General features: G+C 35.2%; 1 long non-coding RNA gene across 50 annotated transcripts; it reads right to left on the bottom strand.

Annotated features, from left to right (window-relative positions):
• Positions 1–789: 789 nt before the first annotated feature.
• Positions 790–7,800, bottom strand: LOC145792827 (uncharacterized). 50 transcript variants are annotated; one of them, XR_014332770.1, is made up of 13 exons: positions 7,580–7,709; positions 6,968–7,485; positions 6,698–6,863; positions 5,767–5,889; positions 5,017–5,042; positions 4,812–4,879; positions 4,601–4,695; positions 3,382–3,427; positions 3,123–3,142; positions 2,570–2,695; positions 1,858–2,099; positions 1,680–1,762; positions 790–1,089 (listed from the first exon to the last, which is right to left on the bottom strand). It is a non-coding gene; the product is annotated as an uncharacterized LOC145792827 (long non-coding RNA). The 50 variants fall into 50 exon arrangements; XR_014332769.1 differs by having other exon boundaries at positions 4,812–4,884; XR_014332767.1 differs by having other exon boundaries at positions 5,017–5,132.
• Between the last annotated feature and the right edge of the window lie 3,324 nt (positions 7,801–11,124).

Raw genomic sequence — 11,124 nt, forward strand, 5'->3', positions numbered from 1 at the left:
AATATACATAACATGTCTAAAATACTCTTTTTCATTGAGTTTAATGACTAAATATCTATCTTTTCTGTCAATTTTACTTAACAGAAATAGGCCAATGGTTTAAATTGAAAATAAATATTAAAAAAATTAAGATTTAAATTGATAAAATTAAAAACTCACAATTTATTTTGTTATAATTGTTAAATCTTGGGAATTTTATTTTATTTTTTTGGTTGTGATTTACTCTTAATTTTTTAATTTGTTTCATCATCACTTTTGTCATAATAATAGGTTATTTTAGAATACATATGTATTATATACAAGTTATATTACCACGAATGCCATAACTAAATTTGCTTTCAGTCATAACTAAAAAAAATGAATCATAACCAAACACCATCTAAGGTATAAACAAAATAAGAATTGCACATTTAATGATTATCAATAAAAATATCTCTAATATTGAAATTACTAAACTAACCCTCCACTACTAAAAAAAAGCATGTTTTGCGGCCGCTATAAGCCGTCGCAAATAATAGAAACACAGTCACAAAAAACTTTTTACAACGGCTCATGCAACAGCAAATGGGAGTCACAAATGTGAGAGTAACAAATACTTTTTGCGACCGCAAAACAACAATCGCAAACTATTTGTGACCGCCTAATCTACTTATAGCAACTGATGTTTTGCCGTCCCAAAAAAGTTCTAAAAAAAATACCTATAATGTATTAGCAACCATCGTTCCTGTCACCAAAAAAATAAAACATGCCTACAATATTTTAACAACTTATATTCTCATATATATATACATATTCAAATATTATATACAATAAATGTAAAGAGATATTTACAAAAAATTTAACATTCATAAGAGTTCATAAAAGAATCTTGCAAAGGTTTTCCACCTATTGCAATTACAAAAAAACATTTGAGGTTACAGTAATTCTGATTCAAGAATCCTTGCAATTACCCACCCTAATTCACATAAAAAACTAGTATATGGAAACAAGAAAAAGGCCACTTCTTTACGGTCTCGTTACAAAGTCTTGAAGAATATAGGTTGTCCTGAAAGAATTCCTGTCACACTCTTGTTGCCACCATTGCTCCCTCTGTCAGGAGAATATCAGAAACAAATCATCAACCTCTAATATTGAAACTACAAGTCCGAGCAAAAAGAGGTGTGAATTTGATTATTGAACACTAGTAAGACAAAAACCAACACAATATCAAACTTTCTCAGCTAACACTGTACAGCCAATATAAATGGCACATTGAAAATAACTTGACAGGTTCACTGAGTGTGGGTGATCAATAGAGGTCCATTGACTCTCAAGCACAAGTTAGCAGTAAGAGATTCATCAAATATAAAACAGACAACTAATGATTAGTAAATAGTATGTATTTAAAGTCAATTCAAGCATGGAAATAGAAATATTGATAATAATACTCGATAAAATGATCATTCATCAAATAGTCCACAAGAATGGCTTTGTGCATAGAAATCCTTTTCATGACATTTCCAGCTAAAAAAAGTTTGATGTCAACACGAGTCCACAAAAGCACAGGACCAAATCACCAAAAGTTCCTAATACTAACAAACTAGTTGAAAATTTCATAATAATATGCAACATTCAAAACAATACTTTAATCCATCATACATAGGTATTATATAAAACCAATTAAGCCAAACGTGTTTTACCTAGACTGGATTATAGATATCAGTGGGTCTAAAAGTTTGATAACATCAAATGGATTTAATAGTGAGACTGAATTTGCAATCACCTGCAAGAAATACAGGAACATAGTATTAGGTGAGTCATACCTTCACATCATTAAACATATAACCAAAGGAAAAGGTACTGAGGAAGAATCTTAACATCTTGGGTATATAAGCAATTTAAGATTAGTGCTCAATCATTAGCATGTAGCGCTTCCTTAAACAAAACTTGAATAGAATCCACACTTGGAGGCATCACGTGCTGAGAAATTTCTTTTTTCTCAAGGCTCTTAACCTCGTCATTCTCTAGTAAATTTAAACTTGCAAGTTTCTCAACCATGGTTGGCTCATTTAAATCCCCATCAATTTGGCTTCCATCCATTGGCTATCCATGAGCTGTATCTAGCAGCAAAACCAGTTTATTTGTTAAAATAATCTGAATTATTTTTTTATTTGTAGTCATCTTATAAAAAGAATTCCAAAGACTTGAAAATAGCAGAAGTAAGAATCCAAATAGAAACTGGGAATACGAATCCGCAAAGAAACAGTAAGATACCGGCAAAGTATGCAATGGCCTTAAATAGGCCTAAATTCCATGAATTTGGCTGGGAATTTCATGACACATCTTCAAGAATTATTCTTTTTTCTTCCTTTCACCCTCACATTCCATTCTCCTTGATTAAAATCATTTTTTCTCTGTTTAAGGCAGAATTCAGGTTTTTTCTTTTGTTAACATTCTACTGGTGCAATGCTATCAATCTATCTATCTATCAAGTGCTGAAATTTTAATTAAAATCATATTGAAGAGTATCGCAGAAATCTCAATGTTACTTGGGCCAGGTTAACAATTTCACCACGGACAGCATACTCACATTTCAAAACCCGTCAATAGAAAACTTGGAGGTAAAAATGTGGACCAGCATGTAAATTCAGAACAGAAAACAGCCCACATTGCATAAAAGCAGCCACATTGCCCACAAGCCATGTAATATCTGAATCTGGTCACTCAATACAAAGACAAAATTCAATAAAATCATTGCACAACCTACAATAAAGACTAGGTATAGAAAAGATGCTTATCCACTTTGCACATGAATATCTTTACATAGCATATAATGCCAATGCAATCAGTCATAAAGCTAAGCATAACTGAAGAAAATAATTCAAGCAATGATTTATCACTCAAAACATGATACAAAAAAACAAACTCGTCATAACAATATTTGTAAGATTTTAATTTAGCACCAATTAGAAGAGACTAATGAACAATTTGGAGGGAAGCAATATGTCGATCAAACTAAGCTACATCCAGCACACATGTTCAAGGATCAACAAAGATAAAAACAGAGAATACATTAACTTTTAATTTAGGCCAATAATGTTAACATTATCAACTTCAAAAGAGATAACAACAGTATAAATTACCTCCAAAGCAGAGCCACAAACTATTATGACAAGATGAGCTTCAGGTTGTCAATGTCAATAGTTATTTCCTCCAAAACAGAAAAAATTAAAATTTATCATAACCAAATCTTTCAAAGGCTATTATAAATAATAATTTACCATTTGTATTGCTAATCAGTGCTTGTTCATTCGAGCACTTAGTGCCAAACAATAAAGTTAACAAAGTGATATATATATATATATATATATATATATTGTAGGATACATCTCAGTTTTTTACCTTCAGCATCTTCTTTGCCTTCTCAATTTCAAGATGATCAGGATGACTTGCAAAAAAAAAAAAATTAAAAAGCATTAAACAAATATAATTTCCAAAAACTACATCAAACAAAGTGAAATGATCAACGTAACATATATAATCAACAGATCTTGAACCCAAATGTTCAGATTTTACAGAGCTTAGAATTAGAAATCGAAACTCTAGAGATTCATGTATCTAATTGAGATAATCAAATCATCAACCACAACAAGCAACGCAAATTATAGTTAAAATTCGAATCGAAGCTTGAGTCCTAGCTGATGCGATCGCAGTCGCAGCAGCACTTGTCGTATCTAGAGTGTTGTTGTTCGTGCTTCTCATCTCTCTATATTTTCTCTTTGCTCAATCAAACAATTAACCTAATTTCACTCAACAATTTTCTGTTTCATCGTCGATCAAATCTCACAGAGGCTGCAACTTTCTTCAGAAAATCAAATTTCGAGTCTAAGAAAGTGAGAGACCGAGAGACAGAGATTTATACCACTGGAGCTGCAACTATGGCAAGCAAGAGAGCGAGAGAGACAGTTTGTGAATGTCGTGAGAGTGAAAGGGCCTAGGGCATTGGTGTATAAAAGAAATAGGAATAATAAATTGAGGGAAGTAAAATCATGTAGCTTTGAATTATATATATTTCTATTCATTTAACTTTTGCAACTGCCTTTTTGGCGGTTGCAAATATTGTTTTTTTGTTATGGTTAAATAGTTAGTCGCAAAAAAATAGACGTAAAAAGTCACTTTTCTAGTAGTGTTATTAGGTATCCAAAAAGTGAGAAACAACAAACATGGCCCGACGAGGTGCCCCCTTCAAGCAAGACGCAATGCCAATGTGGCTGTCCCAGCTTGCCGCCTAAGCATTGACGATAGAGTTCAAACAGGCACCTATGAGTTTCACGAAAAAAAAGTATCATTAAGTCCCAATTTTATTTCAATATCCATAACTTACATGTATTTCGGCAAGTTCCCCCCACCCAAAAAAAAAAATCGATCTACAAGATCACAAGAAGAAGTTATTATCATGTGATTACCAGCCACACCATCTGTGCATGAAAAATGACATAGAGAGAGAGAGAGAGAAACTATGCCACTTATTCTTTTTTTATTCATATATATATATATATATATATTTTTTAACTATGGGTCCTTGTGAATATTGACTTGATATTGTGTAAGAACATCATACCAGATGATGGTGCAATTATCAGTCTCATCACTTGTAGAAAGAGGGATTGAAAGCCTTTTCATGTCCTTGTCAACACCCTAAAGCAAACTCACCTCCTTTTGGATCAAGAGAGTCCCCAAATATAAAAATAAGAACTAAGATAACAAGAAATCTATTACATGAATATTGAACAGGCCACAACAATTATGCAAAATAAAAAAAAATTACTCACAATGCATGAGAGTATTTGGTTAGGAGGGTACCACAATAGACTTATTTATTTTGTTGATCAGTGGTTACCTGTCCTGCTCCAAAAACCCAAAAGCATAAGCATAACAATTTTAAATTTCTCAAAGTTAAAATTCAAAAGCATAAATATAGCAAACTATTCGATTATATATTAGAAACGCTACATTAACTTGCTAAGTAAGGCTTACCTTGCTGATAAAAGTGAAGGCATTAACTATTCAAGCCAATTTGGTTGTTTTGTCAGTGATAACGCCCAGGAGTTGATCAAAAGACACAGAAGGAACCAAAACAGCCTTAGAAATTCCTTCAATATCATCACCATTACAGGATAAATAATAATAAAAAATCTCCATGAGGTAGCAGTGAATGTATGAAGCTAAAGACATAAAAATATAGAAAGGCACAATGAATTTATCTTAATGTTTGTCCTTCATTACACAATTCATGGTTCTCAAACAAACTGAAATGAGGAGGTAACATATAATGCTATAATGCTCTGTTCAATGGTTCTCATTCCACTCAAAATTACTCCTTCAAGTGTGTTTAAATTCATACAAAAACAAGGGCCAAACTTTTTTTCTTTTTTTTTTTCCCCTTACAGAACTGGAAAAATGCTTTAAAATTAGTTTAGGTTTAATAGAATTCTGAAAATTCATCATTTGTATATAACTGCGACAGAGCACGAGTAGCACCCTGAGCAACACTCAAAGTAAAATAGACTTCAAGCAAGAAAACTAATCCTGATTAATAATGCTATAATTGGGCACTTGAGATTCCATCATGCAATCTATGAAGTGAATCCATGATATCTTTATCAAAAAATTAACCATTCTTTGAAGAAAGAACCTTTCCACAATTTTATATTCATACCAAATTGACATTAACACTCACAATATAAAAAGTTACTAGTCAGTAAAGTTTAGTATTATAAAAATTACCTAATAGACTGAGCATAGATTTTCCAATCAGAACTCAGAACCTCTCTCTTTAAATCCATGTATTGTCCAGCACTGTGCTTGGCCTTTCTGTGAGATGCCAAAGCACTTTCCAAGTTAAATGACCTGCAAAAAAATTTGGAAGAGGGAAAATTGAGATACTATAGCAGTATTAGTTGTTGCTTTTTCTTTCTATTACTTCAATGCATAAGGGATAACCCTCTAGGACTCAACACAAAAGATAAAGTATAACAAACATGTAGCCCATAAAAACTGAAATGGTTCCAAAACCTCGACTAAAAAGTAAATATATAGGTGACACAAAATCAAAAACTATTGCAAACAAAAAATATAAGATAAATTTATTATTAAAAATTAAATTAAAAAAAACAATAAAAAAAAAAACAAAAGTCCTGCCAATTAAGAATTTAAAACTACCATCACAAAGGAAAAACAACAAAATTAAAAACCAAGACTGACATGGGAAGAGAGAAATTAAACTGTATGAGCAGAGCATGAGAGGAAAAAGGAATATGGGGCATAGTATGTATGGCTTGTATAGTGCTTGTTGGACTCAATTAAGTGCCAAAATAATTAAGAGCAAACCAAGAGAAATAGTTAAACCAGTATTACAAATTTACAGTAAGTGGTATGAAAGATTGCTGAACAATACAGTGATCATAAAGCCATACAACTGCTTAAAATGAATGGAGCTGCTGAACAAAATCATATCTATGAGCTGAGAAATTGAAGCAAATCATAGAAAGTATTCACAAACCATGGAGATCACAGATAAACCAGCAAAACACACCAACTCAAACTGCATCTACATAAACACAAATGCATGTATATATATGTATATACAACGTATATAAACCCGGAAAATGAACCCTAACGAAGCAAAATGGACTAGAAAATAGTTCAAAGAACTCACCATGGTGGAGATGGAGAAGATCGAGGTGATTGAACAGAGTTAGAGAGAGAAAATTTAGGGAAACGGTGATATGTAGTTGGAGATCTCTAATCAAAATCGCTCTTATGATCAGGGGCGATTGAACAGGGTTAGAGAGAGCAAGCAAGAGAGACAGAGACACCTCCGTCTGTAAATAGTCGTGAAAGGAATTAGGGCATAGGCATAAGAAGAGGGAAGAATGAATAAAATTAGTAAATTGTCAATAACCTCAAGGTGGTGACTGTACTTTACCCATTGTTTTAGGCTGGCTCTATTTACACACCACTTTTCCTCTCCAGGCAAACAACAATGTTTCGTAGCTCGATTTTTAGTGGCTCGAGTGGCCCGATTTTTCACTTTTCACCCTCTCTCTCCTTTCTCAGTTTCTTCTATTCTTCTCCTTCTACAAATCTTCACAGTCTTTCTCCACCAATGCCCTCTTCCCGTTGTCCAAATCTTCTACAGATATGCCTATATATATATATTGTATACAAGTGGTGGCGTTGTGGGTTGTGTAGAGTTGGAAATGGCAACCTCACAGTGCTTTGAGAACCCACCAGCCTGAGCTCAATATGTGGATCAGGAAATCTCCAAGAGATTGGAGGGCTTAAGACCTATGTCACTGGTCCCCAAGATTCCAAGCTTGCAATTCTTCTCATTTTTTATGTTTTTGTAACTGCCCATCTCCATTTCTTCATCAATCTCTGTTACTTTTGTGTTCAATTTCTCAAACCCAAATCTGGGAAAGCTAACAAATCAAACCCAAAAACCTGGGAAAAGAAATAAAATCCAAATCAGTCAAACCCAAAAATCAAAAATCAAAACCAATCAGCCACAAACTAAATCAAACAAAATCAATCAAACCCAAAACAGAGGAGGAAGAGAAGGAGCTCGTCATGGACTTCGACGGTGATCCGGATTGTGGATGTCGAAGAAGGAGGAGGCTTTCGGAGTGAAGAAGAAGAAGAAGAGAGAGAGAGAGAGAGAGAGCGAAATCAAACCCAAATCAAAAATCTGTCTTCTTCTTCTCTTCTTCGGTCTTGTCTCTCTGTCTTCTCCTTCTCTTGTTCTGTCTTCCTCCTCCTGTCTCCTTCCATCTGCTCAGAGGCAAAACATTAAAAAAAAAAATTTAAAAAAAAACGCTGCCAAAACGACGCCGTTTTGGTAGTCGAGCCATTCGAGCCACAATTGTTTCGAGTTACGAAACATAATTGCAAGGCAAATCACTTCTAAAGACACACTAAAAATAATTTGTAAAATTAAATATTTTTCTCATCACACACCACAAATTTATATATTTACCCTTACTCACACACCCACCCACAACAATGTACACACAAAATTCCATCTTTGCCCCCACACAGCCACACACCTCACATCCACGATATTCATCTCCCTCTCCATTCTTTATTCACACCGGTGAGCACCATTGCTGAAAACACTCATCAAGACGTCGTCGGTGGTGTTGCTCAACACAGTTCTCAAAAAAAAATAAATAAATACATAAATTTATAACTGTTCAGCAATATAGAGTTGAATTAAATGAAAAAGTTCGACCGTAGTAATCCGAACAAATTGCACTTGTTCGATTGTAGTCTGTTGGACATATGTAAGTTGTTCGATTGTAGTTTGTTGAACAGATGTAATTTGTTCGATTGTAGTCTGTTGAACATATGTAATTTGTTCGATTGTAGTTTGTCGAACAATGATATATCATTCACCTCTGGTTAACCGAACAACGATTTACCACTCATAAACGAAAACGAAGACGAAAAAAAAAAAAAAAAAAAACATTTTCATTGCTCCATTGTTCCGAATGAGAATTGTCAGATGCATCATTTATTGAATCCAATCAAAATCTTCAATAATACTATATTTTTGATTATTTGTTGAAGGGTTTTTGATTTTGGTTTTAGGGTTTTCGGATTCTTGACAGAAAAGATGCGTAAGGAACAAGTTTGAAATTGATGATTTATATTATATTGATTCTTATCTTTTATGGTAAATACACAAATGGGATGTATCATAACTTATCATTTATAAAAATAAATTAATTAATGGTTTGTCTTGAAAGGAAAAGTGATGTGTAAATAGAATGACCCATTGTTTTAAGTAAAAATTTATTAAGTCAATTTGATAAAATTAATAAATTTTTAAGTGATAGAAAACTTATTTAATATTGACTAAATTTATAAATATTTATGCATAAGCGTTGATATACCGTTATAACCTCACTGTACGGGAAAGAAATAAACCTTCTCGTATAATCCTTTTGATCAAGTCTGCGCTCCTCCTTACGACGTCGCTTTATCACCTGAAAACACAAACGTGAGCTAGCCGGCGGGTGTGTGCCGGAAACCTCTCCGATGGCTAAGTCAGTAAGCTTGACAAATAGACTAAAGCTCTGTGTATTCAGAAAGCAAAGTTGTGTTACCTCTCCATAGGTGATGTTTGTGAGCTTTTATAGATTTCGTATGGTACAATCCTAGTAAGACTTTTATTCCCCCATGCAGAGTCCTCCTAGGATTCATACTCCTGAAGGATAATGCTTATCCCTCAACACCCCCCTCACTGCTTAAACCAAGTGAGATGGTTCTACCATGGCCGAACTACCATACGACCGAAGTAAGCATGGCCCTTCTTAGCCGAACTATAATTAGTTCGGTTCTCTATCCTCTGCTCTTACCTAGGTTTCTCCTAGCGCCAACCACGGTGTGATCAGACCGAGCTATCAAACAGCATTGTTATGGCCGAGATAACCTCGATAAGCCAAGACCGGACTAACTTTGAGTACGGCAACTGGATTATGTTCAAAGCTTCCTTTAGACCGGAGTAACCTCAAGATTCTTTCGGACCGGAGCAACTTCATACCCCTCTTGGGCCGGAGTAACTTTACACCTCTCTTGGGCCGGAGTAACTTCATGGCCTTTTTACTCAGTCCTTCGCAACGTGGCCCATAATGGCTTATTACCCGGCTCGGCCCAATTTATAAGTATAAATTACCCTCTCAATTGCCCCTTAATTCCATATGCGTAGCATGATAGGGATTACCTGTCTATAAACCAGGCTAAAGTTTTATCTTTTCAGCCAAGCTAAAAAACCCTTTAGCCTTTCCAGCCGAGCTATATACTTTTAACCCTCCCAGCCGAGCTAAAACTTAAGCCGAGTTGTGCTTGTCCGGTCACAACGTCCCTTCAATCACAAAAACTGAATCGATTCTCATCCCTATGACACGTGGCATGCCGGTATTGGCTTACTGCAGCTGTCACGCCGCCCTCGTACTCCGCAAAATTTGAACAGTCCCGCGCGTTTTCGTCCTTCCTATATCCCAAAACAATACTTTCGTCTTTTGAATCACCCTCGTTGATCATTTTACCGTTTCAAGCTCTTCTCTCTCTTTTTGCCTCCATTGTTCTCCATCATTTGCAACTGTGAAGCTCGTGCTTGCTGCTATTTCCTACTTCCATTTCCTTCACTTCACCTGGTAAGTTTTTCAAACCTGTTTTACTTTTGTGGTCTTTGCATTTGCTTACTTTCATTCTTGGAACACTGTTTCTGTTTTTGCAAAACATTTTTTCTTGCTCTACCTTACGTTTTCTAGGAAAAACTTCATAAGAACCCCATGAACTTCATGAAGTAATCCATAAAACACTGTGTTTGATCCAAGATTACAATGTAACCGAACTAAAAAGTAGTTTGTAGTTGATGCCACATTAATCTATCTATACAACCGAGCTAGCACTTCAAACTTATACTAGCAATTTCAATAAGTCAAACCATCCTTTGATTTACCGTAGCCGGGATAAACGAACCGAACTAAGTCTGAACGTAGGATACTGAAACCTTATCTTTCGACCGAGCTAGGTCTTTGGGGCTAAGCCAGCTTTCTAAGTTTTTAGACCGAACTCAGAAAGCTGCCCCTAGAGGCTTAACCGATCTGACTGAGCCTTCTCTTTAACCGAGATAACGAATCGCTTTGCCAAGACCGGGCTATCGAACCCCCTGCTCAATCCAAGCTACTAAGCATCTTGTTGAAACCGAGACAGAACCTGTAGCGTCCCACACAGCCGAAGTAGGACTCATATTCTTGCTTTTATTTTGTAGCACGGTCCAATGATCTGTGCTTAACCCCTTTGTTTTCCACTTTGCAGACTTAGGTTGCCCAGGCATTCCATTGCACGCCCAACCGAGCTACTGAGCACAATTTTGCGACCGAACTAATTTATCCATAACTTAAAAAATAAATGGGGAAGTATAGGTTTTTGGTAGAAACCCCTGGTGGCCTGGCCGAATTCCGAAGGGATTACAACATCCCTGATGACGTCCAGCTTATTCTGGCTGAACAAGATACCCTTCCATGGGGAAAACAGGGCTATGTACCTTTCACCCTCCTATCAATAATAGAAACT

The sequence above is a fragment of the Camellia sinensis genome, chromosome 6 (genome assembly GCF_055761805.1).
Source record: "Camellia sinensis isolate YWXY chromosome 6, ASM5576180v1, whole genome shotgun sequence".
In the NCBI taxonomy this organism is placed as follows: domain Eukaryota; kingdom Viridiplantae; phylum Streptophyta; class Magnoliopsida; order Ericales; family Theaceae; genus Camellia; species Camellia sinensis.